The sequence below is a fragment of the Pseudochaenichthys georgianus genome, chromosome 4 (genome assembly GCF_902827115.2).
Source record: "Pseudochaenichthys georgianus chromosome 4, fPseGeo1.2, whole genome shotgun sequence".
In the NCBI taxonomy this organism is placed as follows: domain Eukaryota; kingdom Metazoa; phylum Chordata; class Actinopteri; order Perciformes; family Channichthyidae; genus Pseudochaenichthys; species Pseudochaenichthys georgianus.
In genome coordinates, this window is record NC_047506.1 from 37,862,280 (window position 1) to 37,885,181 (window position 22,902).

Below are 22,902 nucleotides of genomic sequence, written 5' to 3' on the forward strand. Positions count from 1 at the left end.
CGCCACAGGGCTTTCAACTAAAGACACAGCCACGCAAATAATGCTGCATGTGTACGGCTCCTTATGGGTACTGCAATTTCTGAAGTGCCGGAGTGGCGTTCTGGTGCTCTCCGAACTCCACCCCTGTCAGTCGAGACATATACCACGTGATGACACGTTAGGCTCGTGTTGTGTTCAAGGACCCTGACCTTGGCCAGGAAAAACAGGCAATCGCTTGTTTAATTTTTTTGCGGTCTAGATTTCTTACATTTTTTTCTTTTTTGCGTGTGTTTATAAATTACCTCGAGGGCCGTACCAAATTGTCTCGCGGGCCGTATACGGCCCGGAGGCCGGAGGTTCCCCACCCCTGCTTTAAACTAACCTAATACAGTTATGTGAAATCTGTTATATTTAATTCAAGTCCATGTTTCAGTTTTCTCAGTGTTTGTTTCAAACATCACAAAGGGAGAAGTGATTCACTACGTGTTTTTTTCACTCCTTATTTATGCCTTACACCAACCTCTCATCATTCTGTTGCAGGACCAACACATCTTCTGTTCCTATGCTGCAGGATATTTAAAGGCACCTTGACTGTGATATTGGAGAGACGCTTCCTCATTTCCTTTCTGTGCGCACACTCTCTGGCAGCCTGGGAATCTGAGCTGCAGCTTGCCAGTTATCTAACGCTTACATAAAGTCTTTCTTTCTGCTCTTTGGGCAGAGTGGGGAGAGGAAGCCACCTGGCAGCGCTGCACTTTGAATATGCTGCTGACAAATATAATAAAACAAATGCATGAAGATTGAAGAACATTAGTAATGACATCATACAGGCTCCACACCTTCCTTGATTTTATTTGCCATTTTAAAACAGGAAATGAACATTTTAACATTTTAGGAAATTGTTAAAGGTCCCTTGTCATGGCCATTTCTACTGATCATAATTCCATTGTTGACTAGAATAGATTTATATTGTGCAATTTTCCAAACTCATACAGCATCTCTGTATAGTATGTGTATTCACTCTCTGTCCTAAACGGCTTGTTGGAGCTCATGCCCCCCCTCCCTATGAGCCCACTGAGTCCACCACTGTTACTGCGGAACATCAGTGATTATGTGTTACAATGGCGTTAGCAGCCAGAAAATGACACCAGTAATGACAAACAGATGAGAATGCTGTGTGGGGTCTATGGGTGCTGTGTTGGCGGGACGTTGCGTGGGGTCTGCGAGCCAGCGAGACATTGCGAAACTCAGCCTGAACTCAGCCTGAGCACCATGGACATGGGAAGGGGGGGTGCTGACGGGGCTACAGCAACCCCCCCCCCAGCGCGTCACCGTTTCGCCGCTGGCTCCAAATTGGTGGAATGAGCTCCCCATTTAAATCAGGACTTTGAGCGATAGAATTACTAACAAAGAATTACTAACAAAGCACTTATATACTTATACAACTAATATACTACCCAGTATGAACATTTGTATAGCCCTTATTAAAAACATTAGGTCCTCAAGTTGTAAAATGTGCTAATAACTTTATTCTGAGAGTTCTTTTCCTCTGCATTATGGACGTGCATCTAACCCACGGGACGGCTTGATTTTTGGGGGGCGTGGTTAAACATGCGCATGCTCTATGAGCACACATACGGGTACTTCTCAGGCATGACGGGTAATCTGTGAGGTTTCGCTCTCTCAAAAGTTGGGCCATTTCGATTTCATGCGCCAATGAGCAACTCTCATAGGAATGAACGAGACCCCGCCTCCCACGCTGTATCCAGTTCTTATTATACATCCATGTTTTGGACCAATGGGTCCATTTGGGTATGGTCACGTCACTGTACCCAGCAAGAAGAAAATGGAAAAAGAAAAATCTCCAACGAGGCGTTCTGGGGCAGCACAGACAGGTATTTTCTGTGTTAGAGTTTTACTCGCTACAGGGTGTACTTTGAGGGTTTGTGACTCTGCAGACCGTTTACATGCAGAACAAGCTACATAACACACTACGATGAGTAATAACCGGAAAAGCATGACATGGGACCTTTAATTGATTTCGTGATAGGAGTCATTCTGGCCCATCGACACTACATGTTACATAAGGGTATCAACATTTTAAATCATCCAAAAATGTCAGCCTGTCCTCCTACAAAAGACGACCATATAGGTCGATTGTTCAGCAGCTAAATACGACCCAGAGTCACGTTTTAAAGTGTAGCACCTCTAGTGGTCGTGTAAGAAACAACATGCTCCTATCGATTGCAAACGCTCCGGAGGGTCGTTTATTCTCAAATAACCCTCTCTGGAAAATCCTAAATTGTGGAATAGTTTGGCCATTACAATGCTTTTTTATTAGATTTCTAGCGAGAAGTGTATATTGTACTTTTATAATCTATGTCCAGTGGATGTGTAGGATCTACAGTTTGATAGATATACGAAGATGATTTGAGGTCTTGCCAGGAGAACGTGTACTGTATATGGGGCAGCTTCCAGTTAGCGTGGGTGAAAACAGTATTTCCGGTCTCGAAGTTTTCATAATAAAACTGGAAGTATTCCCCACACTGTCAAATGATTACACAGTGATATCTCCATTACTCATCCACTAAAAAACATCAGTTTATCCTTGTTAATTACACAATATTGATTGGTTTAAATTATGTACAAAGCTTTTGTGTTTTTAACCTTCGATTCGGAGAAACAAATCGTTTTTTCGGAGTTTAGACACTACAGAGTTTCCGAAGACGCTACACTACCCAGAATCCCCAGCTATCGTTTGGGACTACAACATCCGCCTTGCTTTATAAACCCCGTGATTAGCCCTCAAGCTCTGTGATTGGATGTTGGAGTGGCAGTGGGACTAGGTTACGCCGAGTGTCAAACAGCTTTTTGAAATGGAATGGAACCACGCCAGACTATCCAAAACTGGACTTGGACGGGTCCAGCCCAGCCCTCCCCCCCAGAATTACACTTGCTGGCTATTGTGTGTTTCGCAACATGTTCTATGGCACGTCTCTACTTGGGAATTGTAGTTTTAAAAGACGTTTTCGTATTTCCCACAATTAGAAGTTGCCAGTATTAAACTGTATACATCCCTGGAGGTTTAGGGGATACGAAACACATTGGTGTTATACAATTTAAAACATATAATTAATACATGGGTGAAAATTGCTTGTGTCCATAATGGGCAGCATTAATATACCCACATGACAGCTAAGGTCAGAAGAGCTTTATTTAATAACTGGTCTTATGTCTGTTGTTCATTGATAAGCCTGAAACATGCACTTGTCAAGGTTCAGATGCACATTTAGTAAATATGGCAGTAGCCATCGATCATCTTAAGATAAGGTACTTTATTGATCCCAAGTTGGGAAATGTTTTTGTTACAGCAGCATTTACTACTTTGTTCTACTCCACTTCAGAGGTTAACCTGGTATTTTTACTCTACTACATTTATTTTTGCTACTTTGCAGATTAATGATGTGAAATATAAACAACCCTTAAATCAGACTTTAGTTACACCTGAGTAAAATTCAGCTTTATCAGTTTGTCTGTTTTGCACATCCTCCTGTTAATGTCTTTCGACGTCCTGCACTAAACTCTTTTATTGTAGAGATCACTACAGTATCTTCTTGATATTTTCTATTCTATATTTCTATCATTGACTACTCTTAATATTTAAATGTAACTTTTCATCAAATATAACTTATTCAACAACTAAATTCAATAACGTGCTTTAACCACTAGGAGGTGCGTTTTAAAAAACCAGTGGTCTAGTTAATAAAACATAATAATATCAAACATAATATGACTATTCACTTTATTGTGAAATTAAAACAGAACGGTAAAGGAAAATACAGTTTCAGTCTCTCGATGTGAAGCTTATGCATTGTACCATGCACTTGTATAGACCTGTAACAGTCAACTGCATGAGGAGTTGGAAAGATAGTTCAGAAAATCAGTAATATCTTTAAAAACTACAAAAAAGTCCCTTTCTATCAGCTGTGCACCATTATTGTGTAAATACAGACTATCTACTAATTGGATAAAATATAAAAGTCAGCCGAATTAGTGTTGATACTGCAAGGAGACTTATTGTTTTGAAAAGAAATGGAAGATGTTGTTTCTCCCATTTTCCCCTTTAAACTGTGGGTTTTCTCCGGAAGTTTTTCCTTGTACGATGTGAGGGTCTAAGGACAGAGGGTGTCGTATTGTCATACTGATATTCTGTACAAACTGTGAAGACCACTGAGACAAATGTAACATTTGTGATATTGGGCTATATAAATAAACATTGATTGATTGATTTAATTGTTGATATATTTATATATTCACGTATTCAGTTTTGGCGGCAGTTCTTCCAGTTTGTCAAAAGGTCTTCTGATCAGGGCTCTATAGATAAATATCTACGGCAGATATGTAATATTTAATGCAGCAGAACCGTGTATTACAATGCCGTTATGTGATGACTTTCAAAGAGAAAAGCAAGAACACTCGGAATACCATCACTCTCTGTACGGAGGCTCAGTCATTGGTACACGTTTATCTATAAAGCTTTGTTGGGTAAACTCCCGTATTATATTTGCTCTCTGATCTCACACAGACTTGCAAGCAGCTATTGTCTGAGGTCACATGATGTAGTCTTGTTAGATGTGCCAAGAGCAAGGACTGTCTTCGGTAAGACAGCTTTTATGTGCGCAGCTCCACTTGCTTGGAACAATCTTCAGCAAGAATTGAAACTGAGCAATCTCATTCCTCTGCATGTTTTTAAAGCTAGGCAAAATGAAATGCTTGCTGATACAATGGGCACTTGTAAATGTCTATAACTATGTATCCTGTAAATATAATGTATAATGTCCTTTATTGTTTTATGTTTCATGTGGAATCTATATGCTGCAGGTCTCCCTTGAAAAAGAGATCTATGATCTCAATGGGACCAATCTGAATAAATAAAGGTTTGAAATGAAATGAAATAAAGTATTATTTTTTTTTTTTTAAATGTTTTCCGATTTCATATCACATAAACACCATATTCCGACGTGCATTGCGGCGTGATTTTAGCCTATCAAAACCTCTGAAAAAATAAATGTGTCTCTCAGAATCTAAAGAGAAAAACCTATGGGAAAAACACAAAAGCATTGTCCACAATTTAAACCAATTAATGTCGTATAATTAACTAGGTTAAACTGATGTTTTTTAGTGGATGAGTACTGCAGATATCACTGTTAAATCATTTGATCATTGGTTTTATTATGAAAACGTCGAGACCGGAAATATTGTTTTCAACCCGTAACTTTACATGGAAGCTTGCCGCATATACACGTTCTCCTGACGAAACCGCAAATCATCTTCGTAATATCTATCAAACTATAGATCCTACATATCGACTGGACGTGGATTCTAAAAGTACAATATATATTTCTCGCTAGAAATCTAATCAAAAAGCGTTTTAATGGCCAAACTATCCTACAATTTAGGATTTTACAGAGAGGGTTATTTGTGAATAAATGACCGTCTGTAACGTTTGCATTCAACGGGAGCACTAGAGGCCAACACGTTCTCACTCCCGTCCCGTCACATATTGACGGACGGTCAGGGCCCCTCCCCTTCGCTATATTACGTACAGGGTACCCCTTGACCGTCAGGCTTCTACGGGCAGGGCGTCCCATAGACCTTCATTGCGGACAGCGGACCCCTTGACCGTCAGGCTTCTACGGGCAGGGCGTCCCATAGATAGACCTTCATACAGTAGACCACGTGATCAACAACAATGGCCGACCTTGGTGTTATTCTCGGTGGAAAATGCCTATTTTAAGGTTCATTTGGCCATTAAAATGCGTTTTGATGTCATTTTATGCGATTAATATGAGTTGTTATTTCTGATTATGTGTGCAGTAGATGTACATGATGTTTAGTTTGCTGGTTATGACGAAGATTACTTCATGAATGTGTACACATTCATGGTTGCTAAGGTGGTTGCTATGGACGCTGCAACAGCTCCCAGACCACGTGATCAACAACAATGGCCGACCTTCGTGTTATTCTCGGTGGAAAATGCCTATTTTAAGGTTCATTTGGCCATTAAAATGCGTTTTGATGTCATTTTATGCGAGTAATGAGTTTGTATTTCTGATTATTTGTGCAGTAGCCTACATGTACATGATGTTTAGTTTGCTAGTTATGACGAAGATTACTTCATGAATGTGTGACCTAAATGAATATATGGGATGTTCTTGCCTTTAGATTCTCCCAATAAGTCCAAGTACAGAGGGTGACTTTGCTGTGAAAAAACACATTTCCACATTTATTTTAGACCATTAGTGTTGCCGTCTGTGAGGAAAATAAATGGGGCTCAGAGCCTCGTATTTTTAAAATCTTTTTTTTCTTCTAATTTGTTATTCTTTTCAAAATAACACACTGTTATTTACTCACCAATAACACACAATTATCCTTGCTTTTATTTATTGGTTTAATTCCATAATCTCTGGCTTTTTTGGCGTTCGTCAGGAACTGAGGCCCATTCCCAAACCGCCCCCTACACCCTACCCCTACACCCTACCCCTCCGTTTGCGCGTTCACGCGGAGGGTCCGCCATATTGAGGGCTGTTCCAAAGCAACGAGTGTGGAGGGGGAGTGGGCTATCAAGCCCTCAAACAGCGAGTCTGCAGCGGTGCTGACTTGAGACCGGTCTCTACCTGACCGGAGTCACGCTGTGTGTGTCCGTCAGGAAACACGCTGTTTACAAGTAGTTCCAGCAAACATCCACTGATAAATTGCGATGTTAACAACCTCATGATAACCTCATATGTTTTTAACTTCGTATCATACCTGTGTTTAGTCTAGAAAAAAGTAAATGTGTGCATTTTATTATAAAGTTGTGTATATTTACAGACCGTTGCAAAAACTAAGAAGCTTAAAACATCAGGTTTAAAACTAAAAGAGCTTTGAAACACAATGAAAGATGTTTGGAGTTTTATTTGAGTTATTCATTTAAACTTTTTGTCTAAGAGATGCTGATTTGAAACCGTTGTTACATACAGTTACGCCACTTCCTGTTTGTGCCGGAGAGGGGAGGCCGTCCCAAAGCTTGCTGCTGTATTTACTCCCTCCATCTGACAGGAGGGAGCCTCGTTGAGCTGCGAGTGTAGCTACAGACGGAGTTCACTCCGTCACGGAGGGGTAGCGTCGAGGGAGTGGTTTGGGATTGGGGCTTTATTTCAAAATAAAAATAACCGGAAACAGACGTAGGCCTATAAGGGACATTTCGAGCATCATTGCGATTGTCAACATTTTTGAGTTTAGGATGGCCGAAGACACTACACTACCCATAATCCCCAGCTATCGTTTAGGACTACAGTCCAAGTGATTCATCTTCAAGGTCTGGGATTGGATGTTGGAGTGGCAGTGCGCCAAGGTTACGCCGAGCGTCAAACAGCTGTTTGAAATGGAACGAAACCACGCCAGACTATCCAAAACTGGAATCGAAGGCCCCCCCAGAACTACACACTACACGCTACACTATTGTGTTTCGCAAAATGTTCTATGGGACGTCTATACTGAACGTTTTCCCCACAATCAGAAGTTGCCAGTATTAAACACATTGGTGTTATCAAATGTAAAACATATAATTAATAAATGGGTGAAAATTGCTGTCCATAATGCGCAGCATTAATATATAGCATTAATATATACCCACATGACAGCTCATTGATACTTTGTAATTCTACTCCACTACAATTCAGAGGTTAACCTGGTATTTTTACTCCACTACACTTATTTGAGTTACTTTGCAGATTCTGATTAATTATGTGAAATATAAACAACCCTTAAATCAGACTTTAGTTACACCTGAGTAAAATTCAGGTAAGGTGATTGTCAAGTGCCAACAATCAGGAGAGATATTTGATAGTTGGTGCTTGAGAAGACTAAACATGTATCTGCAATTGACATGAATGGAAACGAGTAATAAAGTATATTAATTACTCGTTATTCTCTACTAATAGTTAAATAAAGACTGTATATTATGTCTATTTTGCACATCCCTTTCAAGATTTCAAGATTTTCAAAGGTTTATTGACATATCATATACACAACTACGGTGTAGTATTTTTGTTTCGATTTAGAACTTCAACCACGTGTTTAAAACTGAGACCTGAAGCATTATAATAGTATATATTAACGGTGATAACTCCTGACGTTTGCCATTTTAAGGTGCAGCTAATATTTGTAACTGTGGTTAACTGTATAAATTAAAACAATTAAGAAACGAGTTAGCAGATTATGTTTTTCGTTACTTATGGAAGGTTTTTCACATGGCTCAGTGTAATTCAGATGGTTTTCTGATGTTATTGAAGCTGAAGAAGTGCCAGACAGCTGCACTTCTCTTTCTCACTCCCCCAGCTTCCTCTCTCTGTGGCTCTCGCCTCATGACTTCTGTCAGAAGGGAATACAAATTGAGCTCTAGCTCTGAACTAAATAAAGTCGTGCTTTGATGAATAAAAATGAACAGCTGTCATAAGCTTTGAGCATTTTCAAATTCCCTGATATGATACAACAGTACTGCCACAGCGAGCATACTATGACACTGATTTGGTGACAGTTTGTGTTAGCTTAGCTTTTTTGACATGGTATAGCATTAACCTGAGAATAAAGCTTGTGACATGACACATACACAAACGCCTCCCGGTTCCTGTCATCAAATGTTGCGTTACCCTGTCTCCCGAAAGACAATAAGTGGTGAGAATCTTTGTCTGTGGTCAGTCTTTTTGATGATTTCAGATATAATCATAATAGGCTAGGCCTACAGAACAGTATCAATTACAATTGCAGTTTTAGTATAATAAATAAATAAATAAAAGTATACACAGTATTTTCGTTTAGCAAATCAATGTCCATGTGTGGTACATTTGTAAGCATGTGCTTTATAATGTTTTATTCTTTATAAATGTACTGTCCCAATATCGAATGCTAATCCTTATTTTTTAAATATGTAGCAGTAATCTGATGATGTAACTGTAAGGGAATATGGTTACTTTTTTGTATCCTGATTATGTAATCCTGTCACATGTAATCTATTACTCCGAAGCCTGCATGTAACCGTCTGGTGTTTCAGTCTGCCTCTTCATCTCTTTCACGATCTGCTCCACACTTTCTATTTCTGTGTGCTTCTCCCCCTTTTCCGCTTTCTGTATTCGTGTGTGTGTGTGTGTGTGTGTGTGTGTGTGTGTGTGTGTGTGTGTGTGTGTGTGTGTGTGTGTGTGTGTGTGTGTGTGTGTGTGTGTGTGTGTGTGTGTGTGTGTGTGTGTGTGTGTGTGTGTGTGTGTGTGTGTGTGTGTGTGTGAGTCTCTCTCTCCACTCATGACCGCCTTCCTGCGGGTTCATTATTAATTCATCCAATTTCTTAATGTTCCTCCTCTTCCTTGCCTTCACATGTCTCCCCACCCCAACATCTGCACTCCTTTAGGATGGAAGAGCTCCTCTCTGCTTTATTGGCCGTTATTGTCGTTGAGTTGATGAAAACAGATGACGAGACTTGTGTGACTTTTTCTTTTCTGCACCACAGGGTGCTCTGGATCACTTTATACTTCTACTATAGCAGTCACACACAGATATTGTTGTGACTCGACAGATATGTTAGGTTTAGTTATGTCTTTACTCTAGTTTTGTGTTTTGATCTTGTCACTTCCTGTTTTTATTTTGAAAGTAATCTTTCCTGTCATTCCAGATCCCACAGTTCCTGCCTTTGTGTGTTTCCCGCCCGTGAGATTGCTTGGCCCTGCCCTGATTGTTTTCACCTGTGCCCATCCCCCTCACCTATATATAGCCCTGGTGTTTCTTTGTTCCTTTGTCATTTTGTTATGTTTCATGTTGTGAGCTCCCAGGCCTTTTGACTCCTGATACCTACCTTGCGATTTAGACCTTTTGCCAAGTGAGTTTTTGTGTTGCTGTACAACTTAGTTGTGGCTGTTTAACTACTTTCTACTTTTTGAAAGTACGATTTAGTTTTTGTTATTAAAGAACATTCGATTTTTGGACAACTGTCTCCGAGTCCTGCTTTTGTGTCCTGCGTCCTGTATCTCGGTTCATAACAGTACGAACTGACCAAAATATGGACCCAGCGGATTCAGAGACAGTGAAGATAGCTCTGCGAGCTCAAGGAACGAGACTACACCAGCATGAGGAGCAGCTGGGCGCCATCAACCTGGGGGTGAGGGAACTGACCGGCCGTCAGGAAAATGTTCAAGCCTCAGTCAATACTCAGGTGAATCACCTTGCCGAACAGCTGCACCGTGTCCTCGCTCACCTGGAAGCTGGTTCATCCCCTCAGCACCCTGCTGTTGCTCACACACCTATTGTTCCAGCTGACCATGTGCCACTCCATGCTCCACCGCCTCGTCTGGCATCTCCAGAGCGATTCCCCGGAGATTCCGGTGACTGTCGCCCTTTCATTGTTCATTGTGATCTCCATTATAAATATAACCCTGCTGCATTCCCCACTGATCACTCTAAAGTGGCCTTCATGGTGAGCCACTTAACGGGGAGAGCAGCGGCCTGGGCTACGTCCGAATGGGCGGGAGATTCATCTACCTGTAATTCTCTGGATGTATTTACAGACACTCTCACCAAGGTGTTTAATCGCACAGCTCCTGGAAGGGAAGCCAGAACACTGATGCAGAGACAGCGCAGAGTATCGGACTATGCCATTGAGTTCAGGACCCTTGCAGCAGATAGTGGCTGGAATTCTTCAGCACTGCTCGACGCTTTTTTGTCTGGTCTTTCGGATTCCATTAAAGACCAGTTAATACCTTTGGACCTCCCAGAAGACTTGGATTCTGTCATTGCACTGGCAGTTCGAATAGACAATAGACTGGCCGAAAGACAAAAAGAAAGGTTCAAGAATGTGGCACGTCTGCCTCGACACCAAGGGGACACACCAAGCCATCGTCCCGCCTGGAGACCTCCTGCCGATACTCCTTCTGAGAGAAGAGTGCTCCCTAGTGTCTCAGAGGAGCCCATGCAGTTGGGCAAAGTTGACTCCGGAGGAACGTCTTCGGCGCATTCAGGAGTGCAGGTGTTTTTACTGTGGGGAGCAGGGGCACCTCCTGGCTTCTTGTACAGCAAAAGATCGGGGTCATCAGGGACGAGGAGGACCCTGGTCATCTGGATTCCCTCCTCGTACGTTGACACAGGTACAAGTAAAAGTAGACAGACATGTTTTAACTCAGGGGGTTCTCATAGACTCTGGTGCGGATGAAAGTTTAATGGATTGGGGGTTGGCCAAGAAGTGGAACTGTGTGGTAATTACTTTGACGCAACCGTTAAAGGCCTCTGCTCTGGATGGTCGGTTATTGCCCATTGAAATAACCGTAAATGCAACACATACTGAACACATGACTTTCCATTTATTTGACTCTGCTGAGCATCCACTTATTCTGGGTTACCCATGGTTAGTCAAGCACAACCCACACATAGACTCGAGATCTGGGAGAGTTAAGGGATGGGGAGAGGACTGCAAGCATTTCTGTTTGAGAGACAATAAGACTGGTGACAACACTCCCCATGCTAGAAGGATTGAGACCCAAGCTGTTGTTCAGATTGCATGTACAGAAATGACTGAGGCTATCCAAGTACGGGAGCAAGATTTCCCTGACAAGTCCAAGGTGCCCAGTTGCTATTAGGACCTAAAGGAGGTTTTTAAGTAAAGCCAGAGCCACTGCCCTGCCACCACATAGGCCTAATTACTGTGCTATCAACTTGGTACCTGGCTCCCCCATTCCCAAGGGTCGCCTCTACTCTCTTTCCGGACCCGAAAGGGAGGCCATGAACAATTATATTGAGACCTCCTTGCAGGCCGGACTCATTCGCCCTTCCTCGTCACCGGCGGGAGCGGGCTTCTTCTTCGTAGACAAAAAGGATGGATCACTCCGGCCCTGTATAGACTACAGCCCTCTGCACGCAATCACCATCAAAAACAGGTACCCTCTCCCACTCATCTCCTCCGCCTTTGAACTTTTGCAAGACGCCAACATTTTCACCAAACTGGATTTAAAGAATGCTTATCATTTGGTGAGAATCAGGGAGGGGGACGAATGGAAGACTGGATTTAACACACCTAGTGGACACTATGAGTACCTAGTGATGCTTTTTGGCTTGACAAACGCACCGGCAGTTTTCAGTTTCAGGCCCTCATAAATTAGGTGCTGGGGGTCTTCCTGAATAATTTTGTGTTTGTATATCTTGATGACATTTTGATTTTTTTCTCCTGACAACATAACCCACCAGCAGCATGTCCGTCAAGTCCTCGACCGCCTGCTACAGAACCAACTTTATGTTAAAGCAGAGAAGTGCAAGTTCCATGTCCAAACCACATCGTTCCTGGGTTTCATCATTGCCCCCGGTCAAATAAAGATGGACCCTGCCAAGGTCAGTGCCGTGGCCGAGTGGCCAGTTCCTGTCAACAGGAAAAAACTACAGCAGTTCCTGGGGTTTGCACATTTTTATAGACGTTTCATCAGAAATGTCAGTTCTATTGCTTCCCCCGCTACATGTACTTACCTCTCCTCATGTCCCTTTTGAATGGAACTCCAAAGCGGCAAACGCTTTTCAAGCTCTAAAGGAGATGTTCACCTCTGCTCCCATCCTCACCATCCCAGATCCAGTTCGTGGTAGAGGTGGATGCCTCTAACCTCGGTGTGGGGGCAGTTCTCTCTCAGCGGGCTGCAAAGGATAATAAGCTCCATCCCTGCGCTTATCTCTCCCGTAAGTTGTCCCCAGCGGAAAGAAACTACGACGTGGGCAATCGTGAACTACTGGCAGTGAAACAAGCCTTGGATGAGTGGTGACATTGGCTAGAGGGGGCCGCTCAGCCGTTCCTGGTATGGACAGACCATAAGAACCTCGAATATATAAAAAAGGCTAAGAGACTGAATTCAAGCCAGGCTAGATGGACACTTTTTTCAGTCGTTTTGATTTTACCTTGTCATTTAAACCTGGCTCCCAGAACACCAAGCCAGATGCCTTGTCCCGTCTGTTTGACCCTGAGCCTGCTGCCAAGGAACCAGAACCCATCCTACCTCTGAACCGTGTGGTAGGAGCGGTAACTTGGCAGATAGAAAAAGAGGTGCAGCAAGCAAATGTTGAGAGCCCAGCACCTAGTGAGTGTCCGCCTAATAGGCTGTTTGTTACAGTGCCCTTACGCTCCAAGATCATTCACTGGGCTCACACGTCCTTGCTCACTTGTCATCCTGGGGTTAGAGGAACCATGTTCGCACTTAAGCAGCGTTTCTGGTGGCCGTCCATGGCTAAAGATGTTGGTGAATATGTAAATGCCTGTCCTGTTTGTGCTCGCAGCAAAACTTCTTCCAGGTCTCGGGCTGGGTTGCTGCAGCCGTTGCCCATTCCTCAACGGCCCTGGTCTGACATATCCATGGACTTTGTTACTGGACTCCCGGTGTCTCAAGGTAATACCACTGTGCTAACAGTACCACGATCTACCACTACGCGCATGCGCAGTGCCGGCTGGGGCTTTAAGGGCACCACCGTCACGCTCATGCGCAGTGCCGGCTGGGGTTGTGAAGGCACCACCGTCACGCGCATGCGCAGTGTCGGTGGGTATTGTCGAAAAGGGGCACCACTGTGTTCAGATACTAGAGGGCCCCATAACACAACAAATAGAGACTCAGAGGGGAGGAGATGTGACATCTCCACTGGCTCTAAGGAGCATGCAGTGGAAGATGCTCACATCATCTGCTTGGGTTTTCAAGACAGTAACACGGGGCTACAGACTCCAATTCGCTGTCACCCCCCCTCGCTTCTCGGGCATTCTGCACTCGCAGGCCCGAGGAGAGTCAGCCCTCATTCTGGAGAAAGAGATTCTCTCACTCCTAGAAAAGAGGGCTATATCTATTGTACCCTTCCTCGTTCCCAAACGGGGAGGGAACGGAATTCGGCCAATACTTGATTTGAGGGCTCTGAACAAATATCTAAAAAGATATACGTTCAGAATGCTCACTCACACATCTCTGCTGCGGCTCGTGCGACAAAACGACTGGTTTACATCAGTTGACCTGAAAGATGCGTATTTTCACATCCCAGTATATTACCCACACAGGAAATATCTGAGATTCGCATTTCAGGTGATCTGTTATGAATACAGAGTACTCCCCTTTGGTCTGTCTCTCAGTCTAAGCGTGTTTGTACGATGTACGGAAGCCGCGATAGCCCTGTTAAGACAACAGGGTATTCGCCTGGCGACCTACCTGGACGATCGGCTGCTTTTCGCACAGTCGGAGCAGGAGGCTGTTATGCAGACAAATGTCCTCGTAAAGCACCTGCTCAACCTGGGTTTCATAATAAATACAGAGAAGAGCATGTTGTGCCCCGCGCAGACTATACTCTTCCTGGGTTTACGCCTGAACTCGGTGCCCTTTTCAGCTCGCCTGTCAGCGAAAAGAGTGAAAGCTTTCAGAGCTTGTCTTGCTCTTTTCCAGCTGTGCAAACATGTTCTCTTCAGATCATACCTGTGATTGCTGGGGCTCATGGTGTCAGCCATCCTGGTCGTATGACTGGGACGCTTACACATGAGGGAGTTTCAGCGCTGGGTGGCCGCCCTAAAATTAGATGGTTACTGTGAAATGCGTAAAGGCACTGCGCCACTGGCTGCACCCGACTTTTATGGGTGCTGTCTTTTCACGGAAAGTGGTCACCACGGACGCATGTCTGACAGGTTGGGGAGGTATTTATGAAGGTCGCCCGGTGAGGGGTCTCTGGAGCAGAGACCTCCAGCGGGCGCACATAAATTACCTGGAGCTTTTAGCGGTATTTCTCACCCTAAGACGCTTTCTGCCTTTCCTCAGGGGACATCACGTCCTCGTGAGGACAGACAATACAACCACAATATCGTATATTAACCGCCAAGGGGGTTTGCGTTCTCTCCAGTTACACACACTGGCGCGCAAACTTATCCTATGGAGCGGTAGACGTCTCCTCTCTCTGAGAGCGACGCACGTACCGGGAGTGATGAACCTCGGGGCAGATCTACTGTCCCGAGGTACAACACTTTATGCAGACTGGACTCTACATCCAAGGATTGTGAGCCAGCTGTGGGTGCGTTACGGCAGAGCCGTGGTGGATCTGTTCGCATCGAAAGACAACGCTGAGTGTCAGCTGTTCTTTTCGATGCGTCATCTAAATGCACCGTTAGGCGTGGATGCCCTCGCGCACGATTGGCCCCCGGGCCTTCTGTACGCGTTCCCACCCCTGTCTCTGATACCTCCAACTCTGGCCAGAGTGAGAGAGCAACGCCACACACTTATTCTGATAGCTCCGCACTGGCCAGCTATGTACTGGCTAGCGGAGATATATCAGCTGCTGTGCGGGCAGCCATGGCAGCTCCCACTACGCAGGGACATACTGTCCCAAGCGGGGGGGGGGGCGATCTTTCACCCACAACCAGAGCGCTTGGCTCTATGGGCCTGGCCCGTGAGTGGTACAATCTGAATACAGTCTGACATGAAGCTGACCCTGGCAGCTGCATGCAAAGCGAGCCAGTGGCACTCATGCACTATCTGTACAGTCTTCAGGCACTCGGTTCGCCCCAGGACAAACAGAGTGTGGTTGAAGCCCAACCCTGCCTTTATTTTAAGGCGGTTAGTTCAGGTACCATATTTGACATTGAGGCATCCTCCCCGCCACTGTATTCCTCCGGGGAACAGCGGCCGGATTTGCCATGTCCAGCCCGTGCTTTACGCACGTACAGGGACAGATCAGGGGTGCTTCGTCATAATGACCAAGCCCCTTGTGTCCTGGGCTATCCCTTATAAGGGCAAGCCTGTTACTAAGCAACGGCTCTTCCACTGTTTGTGGAAGCAAATGCTGTGGGGCCCATACGAGTCAGAGTTCGCAGGCACCCCCGGGTCCGCGAGCTCTTTTGACTCAGGGTCTGGCTGCATCCTGGGCTCTGTCCAGGATGTCTCCCATCCAAGACATTGGTGCAAGCGGCGAGCTGGTCCTCGCCGCTCACTTTTGTCCGCCTTTTAACAGTCTGGACGTTCTACTCCCAGTTTGACTCAAGCAGTGCTGGGCACCTGGTTGAGTCGGAGCCCTACCTGTTAAAGTTCTGGTCGGTTTGGTGATTTTCGAGATAAGCTCGTCTGGAAATACGGGAGTGTTATGAATGAGAACTATAGGTTACTTACATAACCCCAGCCTCAGAGTAACATGAAGTGAGATGTCTCACCAGACGGCCCTCCTTGCTATGGTGAAGCGAGAAGAGGTGCTTATTTTGAATGACCCATGTGTTGTGGCGCAAGCTACTTATAGGGGGTGAATTCCCTGACGAGACGCTTCCCTGCAGTCTCTGGATTTCCTTGCTCTCACTGAGACGTGGATTACTCCATCCAACACCCCAGCAGCTCTCTCCACAGCATATTCCTTCTCCCATACACCCAGACCCACTGGCAGAGGAGGGGGCACTGGTCTCCTGCTCTCTCCCAAATGGAGCTTTTCCCTCTTCAAGCTACCTAACTTCACTCCTTCCACCTTTAAATTCCATGCCGTCACAGTAACCCAACCTATACAATTAACCATTGTTGTTCTCTGCCGTCCACCAGGCGCCTTGGGGGACTTCTTGGAGGAATTAGATAATCTCCTCTCACAAATCCCTGAAACTGGCCCTCCCACTGTACTTCTCGGAGACTTCAACCTCCAGACAGGGAAGATAGACTAACTAACATCTCTGTTAACCGCCTTTGCTTTCTCACTGTCTCCATCCCCACCAACTCATAAAGCTGGCAATGTCCTTGATCTCATATTCTCAAGAAACTGCACTACTTCTAACCTCTCTGTAAACCCGCTCCACACCTCCGATCACTTCTTCATTTCATTCTCTCTACCCCTTTCCAAACATAACGAACTAATCTCTTCTCATCCTGTACCTGTCCGCCGTAACCTCCGTTCCCTCTCCCCCTCTACCTTTGCCTCATCGGTGCTCTCAGCCCTCCCTTCCTCTGACTCGTTCCAACTCCTACCTCCAAACTCTGCTGCAGAAACTCTCCTTTCTACTCTCTCATCCTCTCTGGACTCTCTCTGTCCTCTCACATCTCGGCAGGCTCGTCAGTCCCCTCCTGCTTCCTGGCTAAATGACGCACTGCGTGCTAATAGAACCGTCCTTCGGGCAGCAGAGCGGAAACGGTGGAAATCCAAACACCGTGACGACCTCCTAACCTATCAGGCTCTCCTCTCCTCTTTCTCTGCTTCGATCTCTCAGGCAAAAAGCACTTTCTTTCAAGATAAGATCCAATCTTCCTATTCCAATCCTAAAAAACTATTTTCCATCTTCTCCACCCTCTTGGACCTCCCCAAAGCCCCTTCCCCCTCCTCCCTTCTGTCAAGCGACTTTGTTAACCACTTTGAAAAAAAGGTTGATGATCACTTTCCAAACAGTCTCAAGGAGGCAAGAGTAAACCCTCTCCTAAAGAAACCCACTCTCAACCCGTCTGATGTTATAAACTACAGGCCTGTCTCTCTCCTCCCGTTCCTGTCTAAAACACTTGAACGCGCTGTCTTTAAACAACTCTCCTGTTATCTCCATCAGAACAACCTTCTGGATCCGCACCAGTCTGGTTTCAAGGCAGGTCACTCCACAGAAACTGCCCTCCTTGCTGTCTCTGAGGAACTGCACACTGCTAAAGCAGCCTCCCTCTCCTCTGTCATCATCCTGTTGGACCTGTCTGCTGCATTCGACACGGTGAACCATCAGATCCTCCTTCACACTCTTCAAGAACGTTTCAGGCTCTGCACTTTCCCTCCTCACCTCATACCTCAAAGACCGCACCTACAGGGTTACTTGGAGAGGGTCGGAGTCTGACCCTTGTCAATTAACTACAGGGGTCCCTCAGGGCTCTGTTCTTGGTCCCCTCCTCTTCTCTTTGTACACAAACTCGCTCGGATCTGTCATTAGCCCGCATGGTTTTTCATACCACTGCTACGCTGACGACACCCAACTAATTCTGTCCTTTCCCCGCTCAGAGACCCAGGTCGTCGCACGCATCTCTGCTTGTTTAGCTGACATCTCTCAGTGGATGTCTGCTCATCACCTCAAGCTCAACCTTGACAAGACTGAACTGCTTTTCCTTCCGGGAAAAGATTGTCCCACTCTTGACCTAACAATCAACATCGGCACCTCTGTTGTTTCCCCGACTCAGACTGCAAGGAATCTGGGCGTGATCCTAGATAACAACCTGTCCTTCACTGCAAACATTGCTGCTACAACCCGCTGCTGCAGATACAACCCGCTGCACAACATCAAGAGGATAGGTCCCCAGCTGACCCAGAAAGTGACGCAGGTTCTGGTCCAGGCTCTCGTCATCTCACGCCTAGACTACTGCAACTCCCTCCTGGCTGGTCTACCTGCATGTGCCATCCGACCTCTGCAGCTCATCCAGAATGCAGCGGCTCGTCTGGTCTTCAACCTTCCTAAATTCTCCCACACCACGCCGCTCCCTCCACTGGCTTCCGGTAACTTCTAGAATCCACTTCAAGACAATGGTACTTGCGTACCATGCTGCGAATGGATCTGGCCCTTCCTACATCCAGGACATGGTTAAACCGTACACCCCAGCACGTGCACTCCGCTCTGCATCAACAAAACGGCTCGCTGCACCCTCGCTGCGAAGGGGACCCAAGTTCCCATCAGCAAAAACACGTGGGTTTGCTATCCTGGCTCCAAAATGGGGAAATGAGCTCCCAATTGACATCAGAACAGCAGATAGCTTACACACCTTCCGACGCAGACTGACAACTCATCTCTTTCGACTCCACTTCGAGCGATAGAACTATTAACAAAGCACGTATATACTAATAAAGGACTGGCTTACCTAAAGCCAGTTGAGTAGCACTTGAAATGTTTTTGCTCTATGAAACCTGATGTACTTATATGATTCTGTTTTCTTCAAGTTTGTTTTGTTGGTCGAACGCACTTATTGTAAGTCGCTTTGGATAAAAGCGTCAGCTAAATGCAATGTAATGTAATGTAATACCTGAAGCTCCAGCTCTGTATCTGGGATTGTGGTTCCCGCCAAATCGGCTAATGGTGTCCACTGCCTGACACTGAAAATCTTCATCTCGTTGGACACGGAAGATAACGGTTTGCTTTGGTGTCCAGGTAATGAAGTCTGCATAGGTTGTTTTGCACACAAACATCTGTATCTGCACCTGTGAAAAAAAGAGGAAGAAAAAGTACAGCATAGACTCCAACTACTTACCTGCAATTAACAAAACACAGATAATAAAATTCCTGATGAGTTGTTATTTATTGTATTACCTGGGTGTTGTAGCTGTGGTTGGTCCTCAGCGACAACAAAGTGTCCAGATGTCCTCTCTTGTCTGCTGGCCAGCTGACAAATTACTATTCCACTTCAAGGGGTACTTTACCTCAACCACCCCCTTTCCACAGCAAACGCAGTGTACATAAGCATCACAGCTTACACCAATGTAGGGCTTCTCTCTGCACACTCGGAAGCCTGCCCGTTGAATACTGATGCTTGTGTGGGGTTTATATATGTCACTGGAGATGTTAATTAAAGTGGGTGCTGTATATGCAGTTGTAAGGCCCAGTTCATACTTGTATGTCTCAATTTCATCCTTTTCGTGTTCCCTACCCCAAATGATGCCTGGTGTTTTCAGCGGATTTTTGCGTGACTCTTTCTGCACAATTTCTGCACAGTAAATACAGAGCTAAATCCCAGACCAAATGCACGCTGAAGGCTCTTTGAGCATATTTTTCTCTCACTGATTGTGCTGTTATGTTAAATGTTTGTGTTTCATGTATTTGTGTATGCATATTTGTCTGTTGATGTTGGACATGGAGCTGCTGTGATGCAAGTCAAATTTCAGACTTGATCTGACAATAAAGTAATATCGTATCGTATAATATCCCTCAGCAGTGATTTTGATGGCTTCTCAAGAGATGTGTGGATAACTCTGTGTGCTGATGTACCTGTCACCCTTCCAACCCTCTGCTGGTGCCAAGATGAACATTCTGCCTGGTCTTTTGTCTCTTCCTCTATTGCCTGTACCTGATCATCTGAAAATTCTGAAAGATGTTGGTACCAAGGCTTTGGTTTGAAAGGGTCTGCAAAAGCCTTGAAAGTGCTCAGACCAACAGGCAGTTCTCCTGAAGCAGACAGCATTTCCAAGAACTGTTGTTTATTTTCTTCATTTGCCATTGGAATGACCCTTTAGTTTGTTCCTGTGTCCCTTTTTTTGGCTTTGTCTCCATAGAAGTCTATATTGATAACCATGTCTGCCTCAACTTTTTTCGTGCAGACTTTATTCCAGGCACAGGCGATGCTGGTTAGTGCCACACTTGTATATCCAAGGCGAACTGATGCCTCCAACTTAAAAAGCAGGGCTCCGACATGGGAACAACTTTCTCCTAGTCTAGAGTAAAAAATATATTTTTTAAATAAATACTTTTTCACCAAATAACAAAAGCATTTCTTCCATTCTGAAGGATTACATAGGTGGCATTGTGACTGTACTATTAGTGTTATGCAGTCAGCTTACCCTGCCATGCAATCACAGTGAGCAGCTGTGACCTCTCCAGTCTTGTTAACAGCAACCCTGGTGTTGTGGGGTTTATCTGTAACTCTCCATGATGGCTTTACATGGGTCTTGAAGACTGTTGTGTCAGCACAGGGTTTGTGGTGAAGAACCACATCCACCCAGCCACTGGTAAAAAATGTGCTTCCAGAGACCTGAAGTTCTTCATTGAAATTGCTGTGTAAATCCCTAGAGGACAAGTTAGCAGACACAAATCTCTAAACCTGGGGGGTATACTACGAAGCAGGATTTTCGCTTAGCCGGCTAAATTCAGGGAAAACTCCGGCTTTCCGGTCCTACGAAGCTGGTTCTCTTTTTTAGCAGGCTAGATCTCCATGGTAACTTATGCTTAGCGGCTAACCTGGTCGGGACCAGGTTAGGTTGCAGGCTAAGAGCTCAACTCAGTGAAAGCACTGCCTGCTGACCAATCAGAGCTCAGTGTGCGGAGTTTGAAGCGATCAAGTCATATTACAGGAGAAAGGAAATACAGAAAAGCTGCCGTTGCAGGAAAGACGGCCGGCAAAAATCACCGACTGTGTGAACGTGAACATTAATAGAATATCACCTCCATCTTCAGAGCAATCTGACTATTATAACATTAGCGTTAAGAAAGCTTACTTAAATATCTGCCACAACATAAGTAACCGGATCAGAGTAACATTAAGTACAGTCCGCGGCATATCACATCATAATGTATCATATATCTCCTTATCTGAGTCAGCTGAGCCGTATCTGGCCGTGCAACACTCACAGTGTCACATACTGTATGCAGAAGTATTATTTTAAGCAACACATTAAGTTGACGAAACACTCGAGACAAATGTAATTAAAGTCAGATCCACTCGTGTTTTAGACGGGCAGTGATATCATAAACCTGTTAATGTACGCATTCAAACACTTTTTCTTTTTCCAGCTGTATTCACCTTGCAGCTGCAGCTATGTGGCTTTGATCCTGGATCAAGTGTTTAAGTCATGGATGTTTAAAGTATAACTTCTTCATTTTTGACTAGTATTAAAGTTGACTTTTCATTCAGGAAGTATGACTGTCAGTATGCTTCTCCATGTTTGTGATTGGTCGAATGCTCCAAATACCACCCCTTTCATGTGAACGCGCACCTAACTAGATAGGACACGGCTGGCTTGAGCGATCCACTTGATAACCTGCGTCGTAGTACCGTTTAGCGACAGCGCGTTTGTTTTGGATTAGGCCAACCGGCTAACTCAAACATATCCAGGTTAGGTTGAACCAGCTTCATAGTACAGGCCCCTGGTCTGTCACATCTACAAACATTTAAAAAACATTAGTAGTACAAACATGGGCAATCCAGAAAGTTAATTAATAAAGACTGCATTTTGCTATTGTGATGAACTGTGTATGTTAAAATATTGTCATACTGTGTTGTGGTATATTTACTGAGATTATAAAGATAGGCTATAACATAAAATCGTCTATTATCAACCCTACCTATAACTAGATGCTATCATTAATTAGCTTGGTAAACCCCCTATTTAACACGTTATTGTATAACACATATTTATAGTTTACACAGTAACGCAAATTGGACAGACTATTAAAACGGATAAATATTGTGTCTTGATGACGTCCTATACAAACTACCTGGGCCCAAGAGTTCAAAACTTTTAATCTCAATCAGATCCGATCAGATTTTGAAATCCCATTTTTTGTGATCCTGGATCAGACAAATCGGACAAATGTTGTCCCTGGAGTTCAAAGCAATTCAGGATAGGATCACCCTGATCCAGATTACGACTTTTCAAGATGACTAGATCCTGAATATCAGTGCTTTAATCCTACCAATCGCCATCTAGTGGATATGAAAAATAATACAAGGAAGACAAAAGACCACATTGCAGAGACATCTATTGTCCGCAATTACTTTTGAAAGGTGATGACAGATGATGGACTTTTTTTTTGTTGAAGATATTTTTACTTTAATCTAAATTACATTTATGAATGACAATATTTGCTGTGATACTTTTATGAGCATAAACATTTATGTCATCGACATTCGGTTGAAAACAAAATAGGCCCCCACAAACGTGAGCAAAAATGGAAAAAATACAATGTATTTCCCATGAAGGCTAAAAATTGTGTATTATTTCAGTTAACAAACTTTGCCATCTAATTTAAATTGAAACATATTTTAAAATAATTGTACAGTACATTTTGCTCTGGTAATCCACTGGAAATCCACCCTCTGGTGGGATCAGGATAATCCAGTTTTTTGGGATCAAACTGATCCCAATCCTGTGTTGGTCAGTTTGAAACTACCCGTTTTGAAGATTTTATCCAGATTAAAGCTTGGATTGGATTTCCTG